This window comes from Eptatretus burgeri, chromosome 3, assembly GCF_056783735.1.
Source record: "Eptatretus burgeri isolate ZD-2024b chromosome 3, Ebu_testis_v1, whole genome shotgun sequence".
Lineage (NCBI taxonomy): Eukaryota > Metazoa > Chordata > Myxini > Myxiniformes > Myxinidae > Eptatretus > Eptatretus burgeri.
In genome coordinates, this window is record NC_140963.1 from 46,413,215 (window position 1) to 46,427,150 (window position 13,936).

At 42.0% G+C, this 13,936-nt stretch overlaps 1 protein-coding gene across 2 annotated transcripts in view; it reads left to right on the top strand.

Moving 5' to 3' along the window:
• Window positions 1-13,936, top strand: part of LOC147029799 (thrombospondin type-1 domain-containing protein 7A-like) — a 251,933-nt gene that overhangs the window by 141,612 nt on the left and 96,385 nt on the right. The window lies entirely within an intron of this gene.

Below are 13,936 nucleotides of genomic sequence, written 5' to 3' on the forward strand. Positions count from 1 at the left end.
CTGTGTTGACCTCAAGAATAATTGGCTGGTTGAATTCAATGACCTGAAATATAAATCCTCTTCAAATTTCAGGTCAATCGGATGAAAATTGAGGATTAAAAAAATCTCACCTCAGTTGTTGACCTTTGGCCTTTGTTGAGGTTTTGATGATAAGCCTTCTTCCTGATGACAAACTCTACCATGTGGTGAAATTCCGTGAAGATCGGTTTAAAATTGTGACCTGTAGGCGCTTGACAGACAATACAGACAGACAATAACAAAATCTACTGAACAATATTCTTGAAAAATCTTCGATGTTGCAAGTAACAAACAAACAGAGAGGGGTGAAAACATAACATAGCAGAGGTAAAAATAGGGACAATACCCCTGGGCGCTCACCTGGTCACGGCTGGATAAGAAAACCAGGAAACAACTGGTTGGCGTGGACGACCCACAAAATATGTAACTGAGAAGAAAATAAATACCTGTTTTTTTTTTTTGTAATGCCGTGAACAAACTTTGCTACATCACGGGTGATGAATGTTGTGGTTAAGTTTCATTGAAATTGTGTGTGTGTCTTTTCGGAGAAGAAAGCAAATACATATTTGGGGGGGCAACCGCTCTGTACACCCCTTAGACCCCAATATTTTTTTTTTATATCATGAACAAACTTTGGTACATCGCAGGTGATGAAGGTTGTGGTCAAGTTTCAACGGAATTGCCTATGTACTTTCTGAGAAATAAGCAAATACCTATTTTGGGGGGCAACCCCCTGTTGTGCCCCCCTTCTGTCCTGATTTTTTTTTCATGCCATGAACAAACTTTGGTACATACCTGGTGATGAATGTTGTGGTCAAGTTTCATCAAAATTGCATGTGTAGTTTCAGAGAAGTTGCAAATCTTTGTGGATGAACGGCCGGACAGAACTACATTCCAGGTGAGCTAAAAACAGAAGTGGTTCTTCACCATTGAGTGATAGGGCCAAAAGAAATATATAGCACAATATCTCAAAAAGTTATGGATGGTTTCAGACAAAGCTTGGTGTATGCGTTGGGTGTGTGACAAGGACGAATTGATTTGATTTTGTTGAATATCTGGATCCGGATCCGGATATGAGAATTTATAATTTTTTTTTAAGTGATTCACCATTGAGAGATGGGGCCAAAACAATATACTCTATATTCTACAGCATTGCATTTCAAAAAGTTGTGGACGGATTGTGACAGCTTGGTGGATGAGTTGGATAGGTGACAAGAACAAGCTAATTAGATCTTGGTTCAGGCCGAATCCAGATCCTACCCATCAGTGGGATACAAAACGTAAAGTGTTCAGAGCTGTCGTAGGTACTGTATGTGCTTCACCGAGTTCCGTTCTAGTATGAAAAATTTATTCTTTAATGGTGTTTATCTCTTTCCTCATGCATGATAATCGTGCACATCAAAATGACCGATTGCTTGCGCTCATTACCTGTGGTGTTTGGTCGTCTTGTACTGTTACGTTACTCAAAGGGTATTTCAACCATTACTTATCCAATTTGGTACAGTATATTCAATTGATATCTGCTTCCATGATGGAGGATAATTTTATAATAATGATATGCTGTGATTTTATTTATTTAATATGTACCTTCCTTTTAATGAAAAAAATGACGTATTGCAGTCTTGAGATGCTTTTCCTCAAGGGATTTTTTTTTTAATTGAGGAGAAAATTATCATTTCATTGTAATTGTTTCTAATTTAGAAATTCGTCTTACTCCACTTTATGTGATAAAGTGTTTCATTTACCCTGCCTTAGTTTGCTTTCACCCACTATCTGACTACCAGGTTGGCAAAAAGAAAACATGCATTCCTACTGGTGGCCTTGTGTCACCTGTTTCACACAACATGGCAAATCAAAAATTAACTCAACCATCAGGTTTTCTTGACATACGTGTACTACTGATGGTTAACAACGGGTTGTTATCTATTCTCGCCATGAATTGTCAACACCTCCAGCTTCGAGAACCCGACAAAATCTATTTCTCTTGGTCTGCATCATTTTAGTCAAGTATCTACGGAGGGTATCCTTGTGCCCCCCTCCCCCCCCCAGGACTCTACCAAACCAACTTTTTCAGCTTCCTTTTATGGTCCTATTACACATTTGATACGTTAACAAAAAAAATTCCTGGCACTCTGGCGATATTCAAAATGGATATTCAAAAAATGTGGCAAATTTGAAAAATAATCATTGGGATTTGGTTCCTGATCATTAGTTACTAGTTTCTGATAATTGGCTGTATACTGCGTTCTGCATTTGGGTGGTATTGGGCCTCTGCTGCAAACAAATCAAATACTCGATTCGCCTGAAGAGCCACTCATGATTGTTCCCTTCTGCTATTTGCAGCACTTTCTGCCATCCATCACGTTCAAATGAAGAGGTCCCTTCCTTTGTGTCGATGCCTGTCTTTTTCACATGGATTCAGCCTTCAGTATTGCAGAATATGCAATCAGGTTCAAAAATGATCTTTTCTGATGCTTTCTTGCACTTTACCCTTCCTTCTTGGCTGGTAGATGGTCCAGGAGCTTCAGGATCGTTCGATGGTTTAGTTGCTGTCAACCTATGTAGGTTCAGGGTAAATCTTTGGTAACATCCTCGGTGATAGCCCTCGTTCTCCTGGATCTCAACAGGAATGCCCTGACAGATATCTGTCATTCGATATGAAGAACCTGGTGGCTCAGCAAAGTGACGTTCCAGTATATTTTGAGAAGTGCCAATCTATCATTTGGATTTGTCAAGTCCGAAAAATATGTGAACGATCCATGCTTTATTCAAGACATATGAATGACACAATGTTCCCGTTTGCGTTTTCTTTCCATTTCAACAACTTTCTTTTGACAATTACATTAAACTATTTCTTGCTTGTCTGACATCTTGACTTGTGATCTTGATCTTGACTAGCTACGGTCTTGCTAAGCTAACTAATCTAACCTGGAAAGAGAAAAAAATACACATAAAAAGATGAGTACACATAATACTTGAGTGTATGTAAATATTCAAAGTGCATCGGGGTGTGTGTTTTCTGGCTTTCAAATTGTCCGCCATCTTCAATTCCAAGTACGATAACAATAATAAACATCCTTGATAAGAATTACAAGACGAATATTCCATGGTTCTGTCCCCCTATTATTATTACATCAATGATTATTTGAAGCTGACATTTTATAATTACTATGATTTTACCATTTTTAAAACCATTTTGAACTCCATCTTGGATTTTATGGATGGCAACAAAACATAAGTCACTACATCGGCCTATTAGTTTCTAATAATCAGGAACATATATTACAATGAATCCAAATATTAATTTACTGTATATTATTCTTCGTTTCAGGCTGTTATATACAATTTTCTATGATTTTGCCGATTGTGGCGGCCATTTTGGATGCCATCTTGGAATTTAAGCATTGTAACAAAATTCAATCATGAGGTATTTGTTACTAATGATGAGAAACACATTATTCCAATGAATAATTTACAATTTTGTCAGTTTTTGGCTGTTATACATAATTTTCTATGATTTTGCATACTGCATTTTGGTGGCCATTTTGGACGCCATTTTGGATTTTTTTTAAATGGCAACAAAGCCCAATTATCAGAAACTAGTAACTAATGATCAGGAACCCAATCCCAATGATTTTTTTTCCAATTTGCCACATTTTTAAGATGTTATATACCGTGTTCTATGATTTTACCCATTTTGGTGGCCATTTTGGACGCCATCTTGATTATCGGAATTTTTTTTTGTTAACATCTCACATGTGTAATCGGACCATAAAAGGAACTAAAAAAAGTTGGTTTGGTAGAGTTCTCGGGGGGGGGTGCACGGATACCCTCCATAGATACTCCCCTATTTAGCCAACTCATTATGACAGCACTTTTGTGTCAACCATCAGAGAAATGGTTATGCTCATTATCAGGTGACTGGTGCTTATTTGAAAATGTTGAAAGTGACGTGGTCAGTGGAAGATGAAGTTTGTTGAAAGGTCGGAGATGCCTTTACGATATGTTCTCAAAATCGTAACACAATGCAAGTATAAGGGAGAGAGCACGAGAAGAAACGTGGAGATGCTGGGAAAGTCAGAAAAGTTGCCAGAAACTGGCTTTAACTATTCTTTCGTTGATGGGGTAGGTGGCAGTAGTTATATGTGGTAGAGGCTGATGGTAATCAGAGAATGGTGGATTGAGGATATGATCAAACTTTTCAAAAAGTGAAATTAAAGTGGATCGTATTTGCACATTGCATTCCTCTGATTATATTATTTTGTCATATCTGTTATGTTATTTGCAAGTTCATAGTCATAAACAATTAGACCTTGCACTTCACTGGAGTGGCCTATATATTCTACTCCACTTAAAACTGTAAACTATGTTCAGTCAGTTTAAGTTTTCAGCTGACAACAATAAATTTTAAGTTTTACAAATATCGCATCTTTGGTCATGTACATCTTCGTAAGACTGCATATTAAAATAAATAATAACTCCACGTTGCATGTAATACCTGTTTTGAAAAACTCCACCCCTCATCTGATGTGAAATATTGCCTCATTCCTCCATTTGCACTGCATGGCCAAAAGTATGCAAACACCCCTTCTAATGAGTGGATTTGGCTATGTCAGCCACAGCCATTGCTGACAGGTGTATAAAATCAAGCACACAGCCATGCAATCTCCAGAGACAAACATTGGCAGTAGAGTAGGTCATACTGAAGAGGTCATTGACTTTCAACGTGGCACCGTCAGGGGATGCCACCTTTCCAACAAGTCAATCCATCAAATTTTTGCCCTTCTTGAGCTGCCCTGGTCAACTGTAAGTGCTGTTATTGTAAAGTGGAAACGTCTCAGAGCAACATCAACTCAGCCACGCAGTGGTAGGCCACACAAGCTCACAGAATGGAACCGCTGAGTGCTGAAACACATAGCGTGGAAAAATCGTCTCCTGTCGGTTGCAGCATGCACCACCAAGTTTCAAACGAACTCTGGAAGCAACGTCAGCACAAACACTGTTCGTCGAGAGCTTCAGGAAATGGGTTTCCATGGCCGAGCAGCTGCACACAAGCCTAAGATCACCATGCGCAATGCCAAGTGTTGGCTTGAGTGGTGTAAAGCTCACCGCCATTTGACTGGAGCAGTGGAAACACATTCTCTGGAGTGATGAATCACGCCTCACCATCTGGCAGTCTGACGGATGAATGTGGGTTTGGCAGATGCCAGGAGAATGCTACCTGCCTGAATGCCAAGTGCTGACTGTAAAGTTTGGTGTAGGAGGAATAATGGTCTGGGGCTGTTTTTAATGGTTCGGGCTTGGCCCCTTAGTTGGGGTTTAGGGATATTTTAATGTTAGAGCATACAATGACATTCGGGACGATTCTGTGCTTCCAACTTTGTGGCAACAGTTTGGGGAAGGCCCTTTCCTGTTTCAGCAAGACAATGTCCCCATGCACAAAGCAAGGTCCAGACAGAAATGGTTTGTCAAGATCGGTGTGGAAGAACTTGACTGGCCTGCAGAGCCCTGGCCTCAACCCCACTGAACACCTTTGGGATGAATTTGAACGCCGACTGCGAGCCAGACCTAATCGCCAAACATCAGTGCCCGGCCTCATGAATGCTCTTGTGGCTGAATGGAAGCAAATCCCCGCAGCAATGTTCCAACATCCAGTGGAAAGCCTTCCCAGAAGAGTGGAGACCTATAGCAGGAAAGGGGGGACCAACGCCAAATTAATGCTCATGATTTTGGAATGAGATGTTGGACAAGCAGGTGTCCACATACTTTTGGCCATGTAGTATAGTTCATCATGTAATATAATTGGTGATGGTTGAGCTCATTCTCTTAACAGAGCGCATCACAGCACACAAGTCATGAACGTAAAGTGGAATTTTTTTCACAGTCCACTTGAGGCTGTATCTTGCATAGGTTGCCACTCCATCTCAGGGTACTTGAATTTCTGCTGACCACCCATGATGGAACATAAAATGAGTGATCAATTCAGAATATAAGATAAAGCTTTGGTTAAAAGAAGTAATAAAAGTGCACAAGCCTTGAACTACTCACCCATGGAAGCATCGTGGATAATGAGGAAATTGCAGCAATCCTTCCATTAGTGATATTCTCTTCCTTTAACACAGCCACAAATGACAACATTTTACAATCCTTTAATTGATTGTGCTGGTTTTTAACACCAACGTTTTACAGTTGAATCTCCAAAGCATATTATTGATTTACGAATCTTATGGGGAAGGATCAAACACTCCAGCCTTAGCAGACTCTTAAAGGTGAAGCTATTCTGTGATTTGGTGTCAATTTAAACAATTTAATTGAAATTATAAATTTAAACTAACACCTTGTATGCATACGCAAAAGGTGCTGTCTAAATACCATTATTAATATCATTATCATTCTTGTTATTATTATTATTAAAAAGGGTCCAGCCTTAATCACTGAATTCCTGAACTTGAAATTATTAAACAAAAGGGTGCCAGTACATACACATTGTTTGATGTATTTCTGCCTCTGTATATATCCCATCATTAGCAGCTGCCCCTACCTACCACCATTTCAAAATTCAACTTGTATCGACTGGAAATCTCCTCAAAAACTTAAATAATTTTATCGCATTTTTATGATACTCAAATACATATGGTCTTTCCCTTTGAATTCAAAACTCATTGAAATGTGCTCATTTCCAGCCCATATTTCAATTATTTTCATATACATGTATATATATATATATATATATATATATATATATATATATATATATATATATATATATATATATATATATATATATATATATGTGTGTGTGTATATACATATACTTCTTCTTTCGGCTGCTCCCATTAGGGGTCGCCACAGCGGATCATCCGTCTCCATTTCACTCTATCCTCCACATCTTCCATTGACACTCCAACCACCCGCATGTCCGCCCTCACTGCATCCATGAACCTCTTCTTTGGCCTTCCTCTTCTCCTCCTACCTGGCGGCTCCATCCTCAGCATCCTTCTCCCGATATACTCCGCTTCCCTCCTTGCACATGTCCAAACCATCTCAATCCCACCTCTCTCACTTTGTCTCCAAACCGTCCTACCTGCGCTGTCCCTCTAATATACTCATTCCTTATCCTGTCCATCCTCGTCACTCCCAACGAGAATCGCAGCATCTTTAACTCTGCCACCTCTAGCTCCGCTTCCTGTCTTTTGGTCAGCGCCACCGCCTCCAAACCATCCAACATAGCTGGTCTCACTACCGTCTCATCTACTTTCCCCTTCACTCTTGCAGCTACCCTTCTGTCACAAATCACTCTTGCAACTCTTCTCCACCCACTCCACCCTGCCTGCACTCTCTTTTTCACTTCTCTACCACACTCTCCATTACTTTGGACAGTTGATCCCAAGTATTTAAACCCATCCACCTTCCCCACCTCAACTCCTTGCAACCGCACCATACCACCACCCTCCATCTCATTTACGCACATGTACTCCATCTTACTCCTACTGACTATCATTCCCCTTCTCTCCAGTGCATACCTCCACCTCTCGAGGCTCGCCTCAGCCTGCTCCCTACTCTCTCTACAGATCATGATGTCATCCGCGAACATCATAGTCCATGGAGACTCCAGTCTGATCTCGTCCGTCAACCTGTCCATCACCATTGCAAACAGGAAAGGGCTCAGAGTCGATCCTTGGTGCAATCCCACTTTTACCTTAAACTGATCCGTCATTCCTACCGCACACCTCACCCCTGTCACACTGTCCTCATACATATCCTGCACGATCCTCACATACTTCTCTACCACTCCCGACTTCCTCATACAATACCACAACTCCTCTCTTGGCACCCTATCATAAGCTTTCTCTAAATCCACAAACACACAATGTAACTCCTTCTGGCCTTCCCTATACTTCTCCATCAACATTCTCAAAGCAAACATAGTATCAGTGGTGCTCTTTCCTGGCATAAACCCATATTGCTGCTCACAAATCATCACCTCTCCTCTCAACCGAGCTTCCACTACTCTTTCCCACAACTTCATGGTGTGGCTTAACAACTTTATCCCTCTGTAATTACCACAGCTCTGCACATCACCCTTGTTCTTGAAAATCGGAACCAGTACACTTAATCTCCACTCCTCCGGCATCCTCTCACTTTCCAAGATTTTATGAAACAATCTGGTTAACAACCCCACTGCCATCTCTCCTAAACACTTCCATGCCTCCACTGGTATACCATCTGGGCCAACCGCCTTTCCACTCTTCATCCTCTTCATAGCAGTCCTCACTTCATCCTTACTGATCCACCCCATTTCCTGATTCACTATCTCCACCTCTTCCAACCTTCTCTCTCTCTCATTTTCTTCATTCATCAGCTCCTCAAAGTACTCCATCCACCTTCTCAACACACTTTCCTCGCTTGTCAGCACATTCCCATTTGCGTCCTTTATCACCCTAACCTGCAGCACATCCTTAAAAGCTCGGTCCCTTTGTCTTGCCAATCGGTACAATTCCTTTTCCCCTTCTTTTGTATCCAACTTCTCATACAGCTCGCCAAATGCCTTTTCCTTAGCCTTTACCACCTCTCTCTTTGCCTTGCGCCGCCACTCCTTGTATTCCTCCCTACTTTCTTCATCTTTCTGGCTATCCCACTTCTTTTTCGCCAACCCCTTCTTCCTTATACTTTCCTGTATAAGGAAAGTTGTTCATTCGTTCTCTTTCCGGAGTTTTTCAATCTCCGTGGACGCCAATTCTGCTTCCTCCTCGAGTTGGTTAACTTCAACCTCGTTTTCTTTGTGTTTTCTATCCCACCGTCTCTCATGTTCTTCATTCTCCAATCTCATAGTTTCCTTCATTTTGTTGATCTCCCTTTTCTGTTTCATTCGTTCTTCTGTCACTATCTCCTCGTACTCCAACCTTGTTTTTGCCTTTTGTTGTTCAGTTTCAAATTCATACTCTTTTTGATTTTTATTCCACTGTCTCTCTTGTTCCTCATTCTGCAATCTCGTTATTTCCTTCAATTGGCTGATTTACTTCTCCTGTCTCATTCCTTGTTCTTTGTGTTTTTTATTCCACTGCCTCTCTTGTTCCTCATTCTGCAATCTCGTTGTTTCCTTCAATTGGCTGATTTCCTTCTCCTGTCTCATTCCTTGTTCTTTGTGTTTTTTTTTTATTCCACTGTCTCTCTTTCTTTAATCTGGCCTTCGCTTCCAGCTGTTCGATCTGTATAGTGTGGTTCCTTAACGTTTCATTTTTTGCTGTCGTTCTTTGTTCTTTCACCATCCTCAACTCGTTTTGCAATTCCTTCTCTTTGTTTTGGTGTTTCCGTAGCTCAGAAGCTTTCTTTTTCAATTCCTTTCTCATCTCCGCACACTCCCACCTTGCTTTGGCTTCTAATTGTTCGATCTGCTCAGTGTGGTCCCTCAACGTTTCATTCTGTTTCCGTTCTTTCCTCTCTTAACATCCTCGATTCTTTTTGAAACTCCCTCTCTTTGTTTTGGTGTTCACATAACTCAAAAGTTTTTTTTTTTCCCCATTCTTCCTCTCTGGCCTCCAAACCTTCTTCGAATGCTTCCTTCCACATTTCGTCCATTTCATTACCATATCTCTCTAGGCCTTCCAGGCGTGTCTCTTTTTGTTCTATCGTCCCTTCTAGGCTCTTTCTTTTCCGATTGCCTTCTTCTACCTCTCGCTTTAGTTGCTTTATTTCCAAATCGTGTTCACATTTTTTCTCTTCCAACTGTATTTCCTTCACTCTCCCCTCTAGTTCTTTGAACCGCCTTGCCCCCTCCAATATTTTTTCCATTAGTTATTTTACTTCCAAATCGTGCTCCTTTTGTTTCTTTTCGAGCTCGGTTTTCCATTCTTCCTCCAATTGTTTCCGAAGCCCACCGATGTCCGCTTGCCTCGCCTGCCATGCCCACGTGGTTTGAAACGGTTGTTGGGAGCGCTCGCCTCGTGTTGTGCCATTCGTTGTGCCAATAATAGCGGCCCGCTCCGTTCTGCGCTGAGGTGCGATCGCGCCGCCATTGTGCGACTCCGTTTGCTGGCAAAGTCCGTGCTCAATATATGAGGGTGAGCTCCCCCTTGGATTAGAATTACAAAAGGAACCGTCCCGGGCCATGGATTCCACATTATTACACATATTCATTTCTACCCCCGGCACCTGCTCGCCTTGAAATGCCATCTTATTTCACGGAAGGGATGAATTTTTTTTTATTTTTTTTTTTGGGGGAACACGGAGGGTCGCTTCACTCACCCCTGATCCGGTTCCGTGAATTTAGTTGGAGACCGAGGTGGATTTGAATCCCACACTCCTGTACACCAGTGTTACGAATTGCTGTTGGAGGCGGGATGGATTGGAATCCCACTCCCGGACACCAGTATTACGAATTTCGGCCTGCCCGGCGTGCAATCGGCCACGTAACTCGAATCGCGACCGCGTCGCCCACCGGAACGGACAATTCAGTCGTGACCCTCCTGGAACTACCGCTAGGAGCCAGTCACAGGTGGGGGTTTAACCTCACCACAACCCAGTCCGCATTCTACCTGCGCGAAATAGGGTGAATCGCCGAATGTCGATATACCTAAGGACCCGCGCGGGTAGCGTACCGAAGAGTTGTACCACGTCGCAGGTCGGTTTCGGACATGAACCGCTTAAGCGGCTCGTTCCGTGTTAAGGGGATAACCGAGCAGAGTTATCACCGACCGAGACGGTTCAGATTACTTACTGGGTGTCTAAACCCACTACCAATCCCTTCCGTGATGCAAGATGGAACTTTCAAACGAAGGAAAGGACGCAAAGAAACGGGTCACAATTTAACAAGCACATTTTATTCCACACTCAGACAAGCACGTATTTACAGTTATACAAAAACAATGCACGTATACAGTCAAAGCAAGAACACAACGCAGAGTTACAACCAAATAAAAAGGGCAATTATTTTCAGCACAATTTTACAGGTTTACTTACAAGACTGGCGCCACACATACATTTACACAAAAAGCAAAGAAAACAACAGCCACCCTCATAGGCAAGGAGGCAGACAGGTCCGTGGACCAAATGCGCGTGGAACCTGGTTGAGCGGCCAGGTCCACGAGACCGAAGTGGTCTTACCCGTGACCTCGTGGCGCGATGGCAGGCAAGCCGCAATGTCAGCGTAACGCGCCTGACTCCGTGCCCCTGGCGTGGCCGGTGAGCTCCCTCCGGCGAGCTCTGCGCAAGCACATGTTTCTCGGTTGGCACCACGGTTGGGGTGGGGAACGGACGGGGTTACCAGCGCTATCTCAGCGCGGATGGGGGGAATTGTTGATGCCCGGGATGGGGAAGGTTCTTGTTGCTTGGGATGGGGAGAGGGGAATGGCTGACCCTGGGTCCCCCCTTGCGGGGCCACGGGACCGCACTGACTCCGGCGAACCTTCGCCCCCGAGCCTTCCTCCGCATCCCTGCTCCACTCCGCAACTCGCCCCTCGACCTCCACTCCGAGCTCCGTCTCCCGTTCGTCGATCGGGCCCGGTCTGCACTGCCTGCTTCGAGCTTCTTCCTTTCCACCGTCCGTCCCCATATATCCTTCACTGCCAACTTCTCCGACTCAACCTTGAGCTGCGCCGCGTTCGCTCTTATATAGCCCAGGGGTGGAGCACACATGCAAATACGCGGATCAAATCGCGTTTGGAGGCGGGGCTACGCCGCCCAATGTTCAACCATTGGATGGACGGAAAGGGGGCAAGAACCTCTCCTGAGCCGTTTCTCTCTCCAAAAAGGGATCCATATGCTTTGCGTTTGGAGGCGGGGCCACACCGCCCGACGCTCAGCCATTGGACGGACAGAAAGGGGGCGTGAACCTCTCCTGATCCGTTTTTCCTCTCCCGAAAGGATCCATGTGCACTCGTGGCACCACGCGTTTGGTAACACTCACCGAACTGGCTTTGGACAGCACGACGTTTGGTGTTGACAGGTGGTGTGGTTGATGTTTGTGGAGGGAGACAGGCGAAGGTGGTGGGGGGTTTGCTGTGGTGGTTTGGTTGTTGGCGGGCGTCGTTTGAGAATGGGGGTGAGGCGATGTTTGCGGGGTGGGGTTGTAGAGGTGAAGGTAGTGGCGGTTTGGTGTAGTTGTTCAGGGGCGTTGTTGCTGGTGGTGATTTGGTTGTTGGGGGATGATTGGTCCAAAATAATGACAGAGAAAAGAAAAACGGCTATCTCAAAGGATCGCAGCCCGGTGAATACGGGAATTCCCTCTAAACAACGGTGGGGAAATCTAACTACACACATACTTATCGTCATAACTGATCTTAGGTCCCTTTATGGTGTATTGCGAATTTACACAGCCGTAACAATATAAATGGATGTATGTATATGCATATATATATATATATATATATATATATATATATATATATATATATATATATATATATATATATATATATATTTATTTATTTATATATGTGTGTATATATTTATTTATATATATATATATATATATATATGTATATATATTTATTTATTTACATGTATATATATTTATTTATATACATGTATATATATATATATATATATATATATATATATATATATATATATATATATATATATATATATATATATATATATTTTTTTTTTAATATGTGTATATATTTATTTATATATATATATATATATATATATATATATATGTATGTATGTCTGCTGTATATTTATATTTATTTATTTATATATATATATATATATATATATATATATATATATATATATATAAATATATATATATATATATATGTATGTATGTCTGCTGTATATTTATATTTATATATTTATTTATTTATATGTATTTATTATATATATTTATATATATATATATATATATATATATATATATATATATATATATTTTTTTTTGTATATTTATTTATTTATTTATTTATATAGACATTTATTTATATTGGATTTGCTATATATGCGAGATATCCCTTATTGTTGGGTTTTCCGTGTGTGTGTGAGTGTGTGTGTGTGTGTGTGTGTGTGTGTGTGTGTGTGTGTGTGTGTGTGTGTGTGTGTGTGTGTGTGTGAGTGCGTGTGTGTGTGTGTGTGTGTGTGTGTGTGTGTGTGTGTGTGTGTGTGTGTGTGTGTGTGTGTGTGCCTGCAACACGAGGCTCCACAGCAAGAACCAGTGAACCGATTTCGATGAAACTTTGCCAACAGGTGCCATATGGTCTGGGAATGTGCGCGTTTGAATTTCGTTGCCGAGCAACCACCCGTTGCTGTGCAGCGGCCGAAAAACCACGTGCAGTATTTTCAATACTTGTCCTTCAGTTTTGAATGTAGAGAAACGAGACTTCGGAATTAAACACTTCGAGATATTTAGGAAATTTTACTGGAGCCGATTTTTGATTGAGGTTTTATTTTTCAAATGGTGGTCCTTCAAAAATCGGGTGTCTATTTACCGTCATTTTTATGAGGGGCTTCGGAAAGTGGGTGGAGCTTAGGGAAAGTGGATGTGGTTGATGAAAAGTGGGAGAGTGGCGTCGGAAAGTGGCCGTGGCTTATGGAAAGTTGGCGTGGCTTATGAAAAATATTGTGTGGATCAGGAGGTGTGGTCAAACAAGTGCATCGAGAGAAGTTTATCGGGTTTTCCGTGTGTGTGTGTGTGTGTGTGTGTGTGTGTGTGTGTGTGTGTGTGTGTGTGTGTGTGTGTGTGTGTGTGTGTGTGTGTGTCTGCAGCACGAGGCTCCACAGCACGAACCAGCAAACTGATTATTTTTCAAATGGTAGTCCTTCAAAAATAGGGTGTCTATTTACCGTCATTTTTTATGAGGAGTGCCGGTTGGCAAAATACGCAATAGGAAAAATCTTGCCAGGCAGAGGAACAATTGTATGTGAACCAATACGTCTTGGCAATGAATATTCGTCGGTGGATCGGTCAGAATGAAAA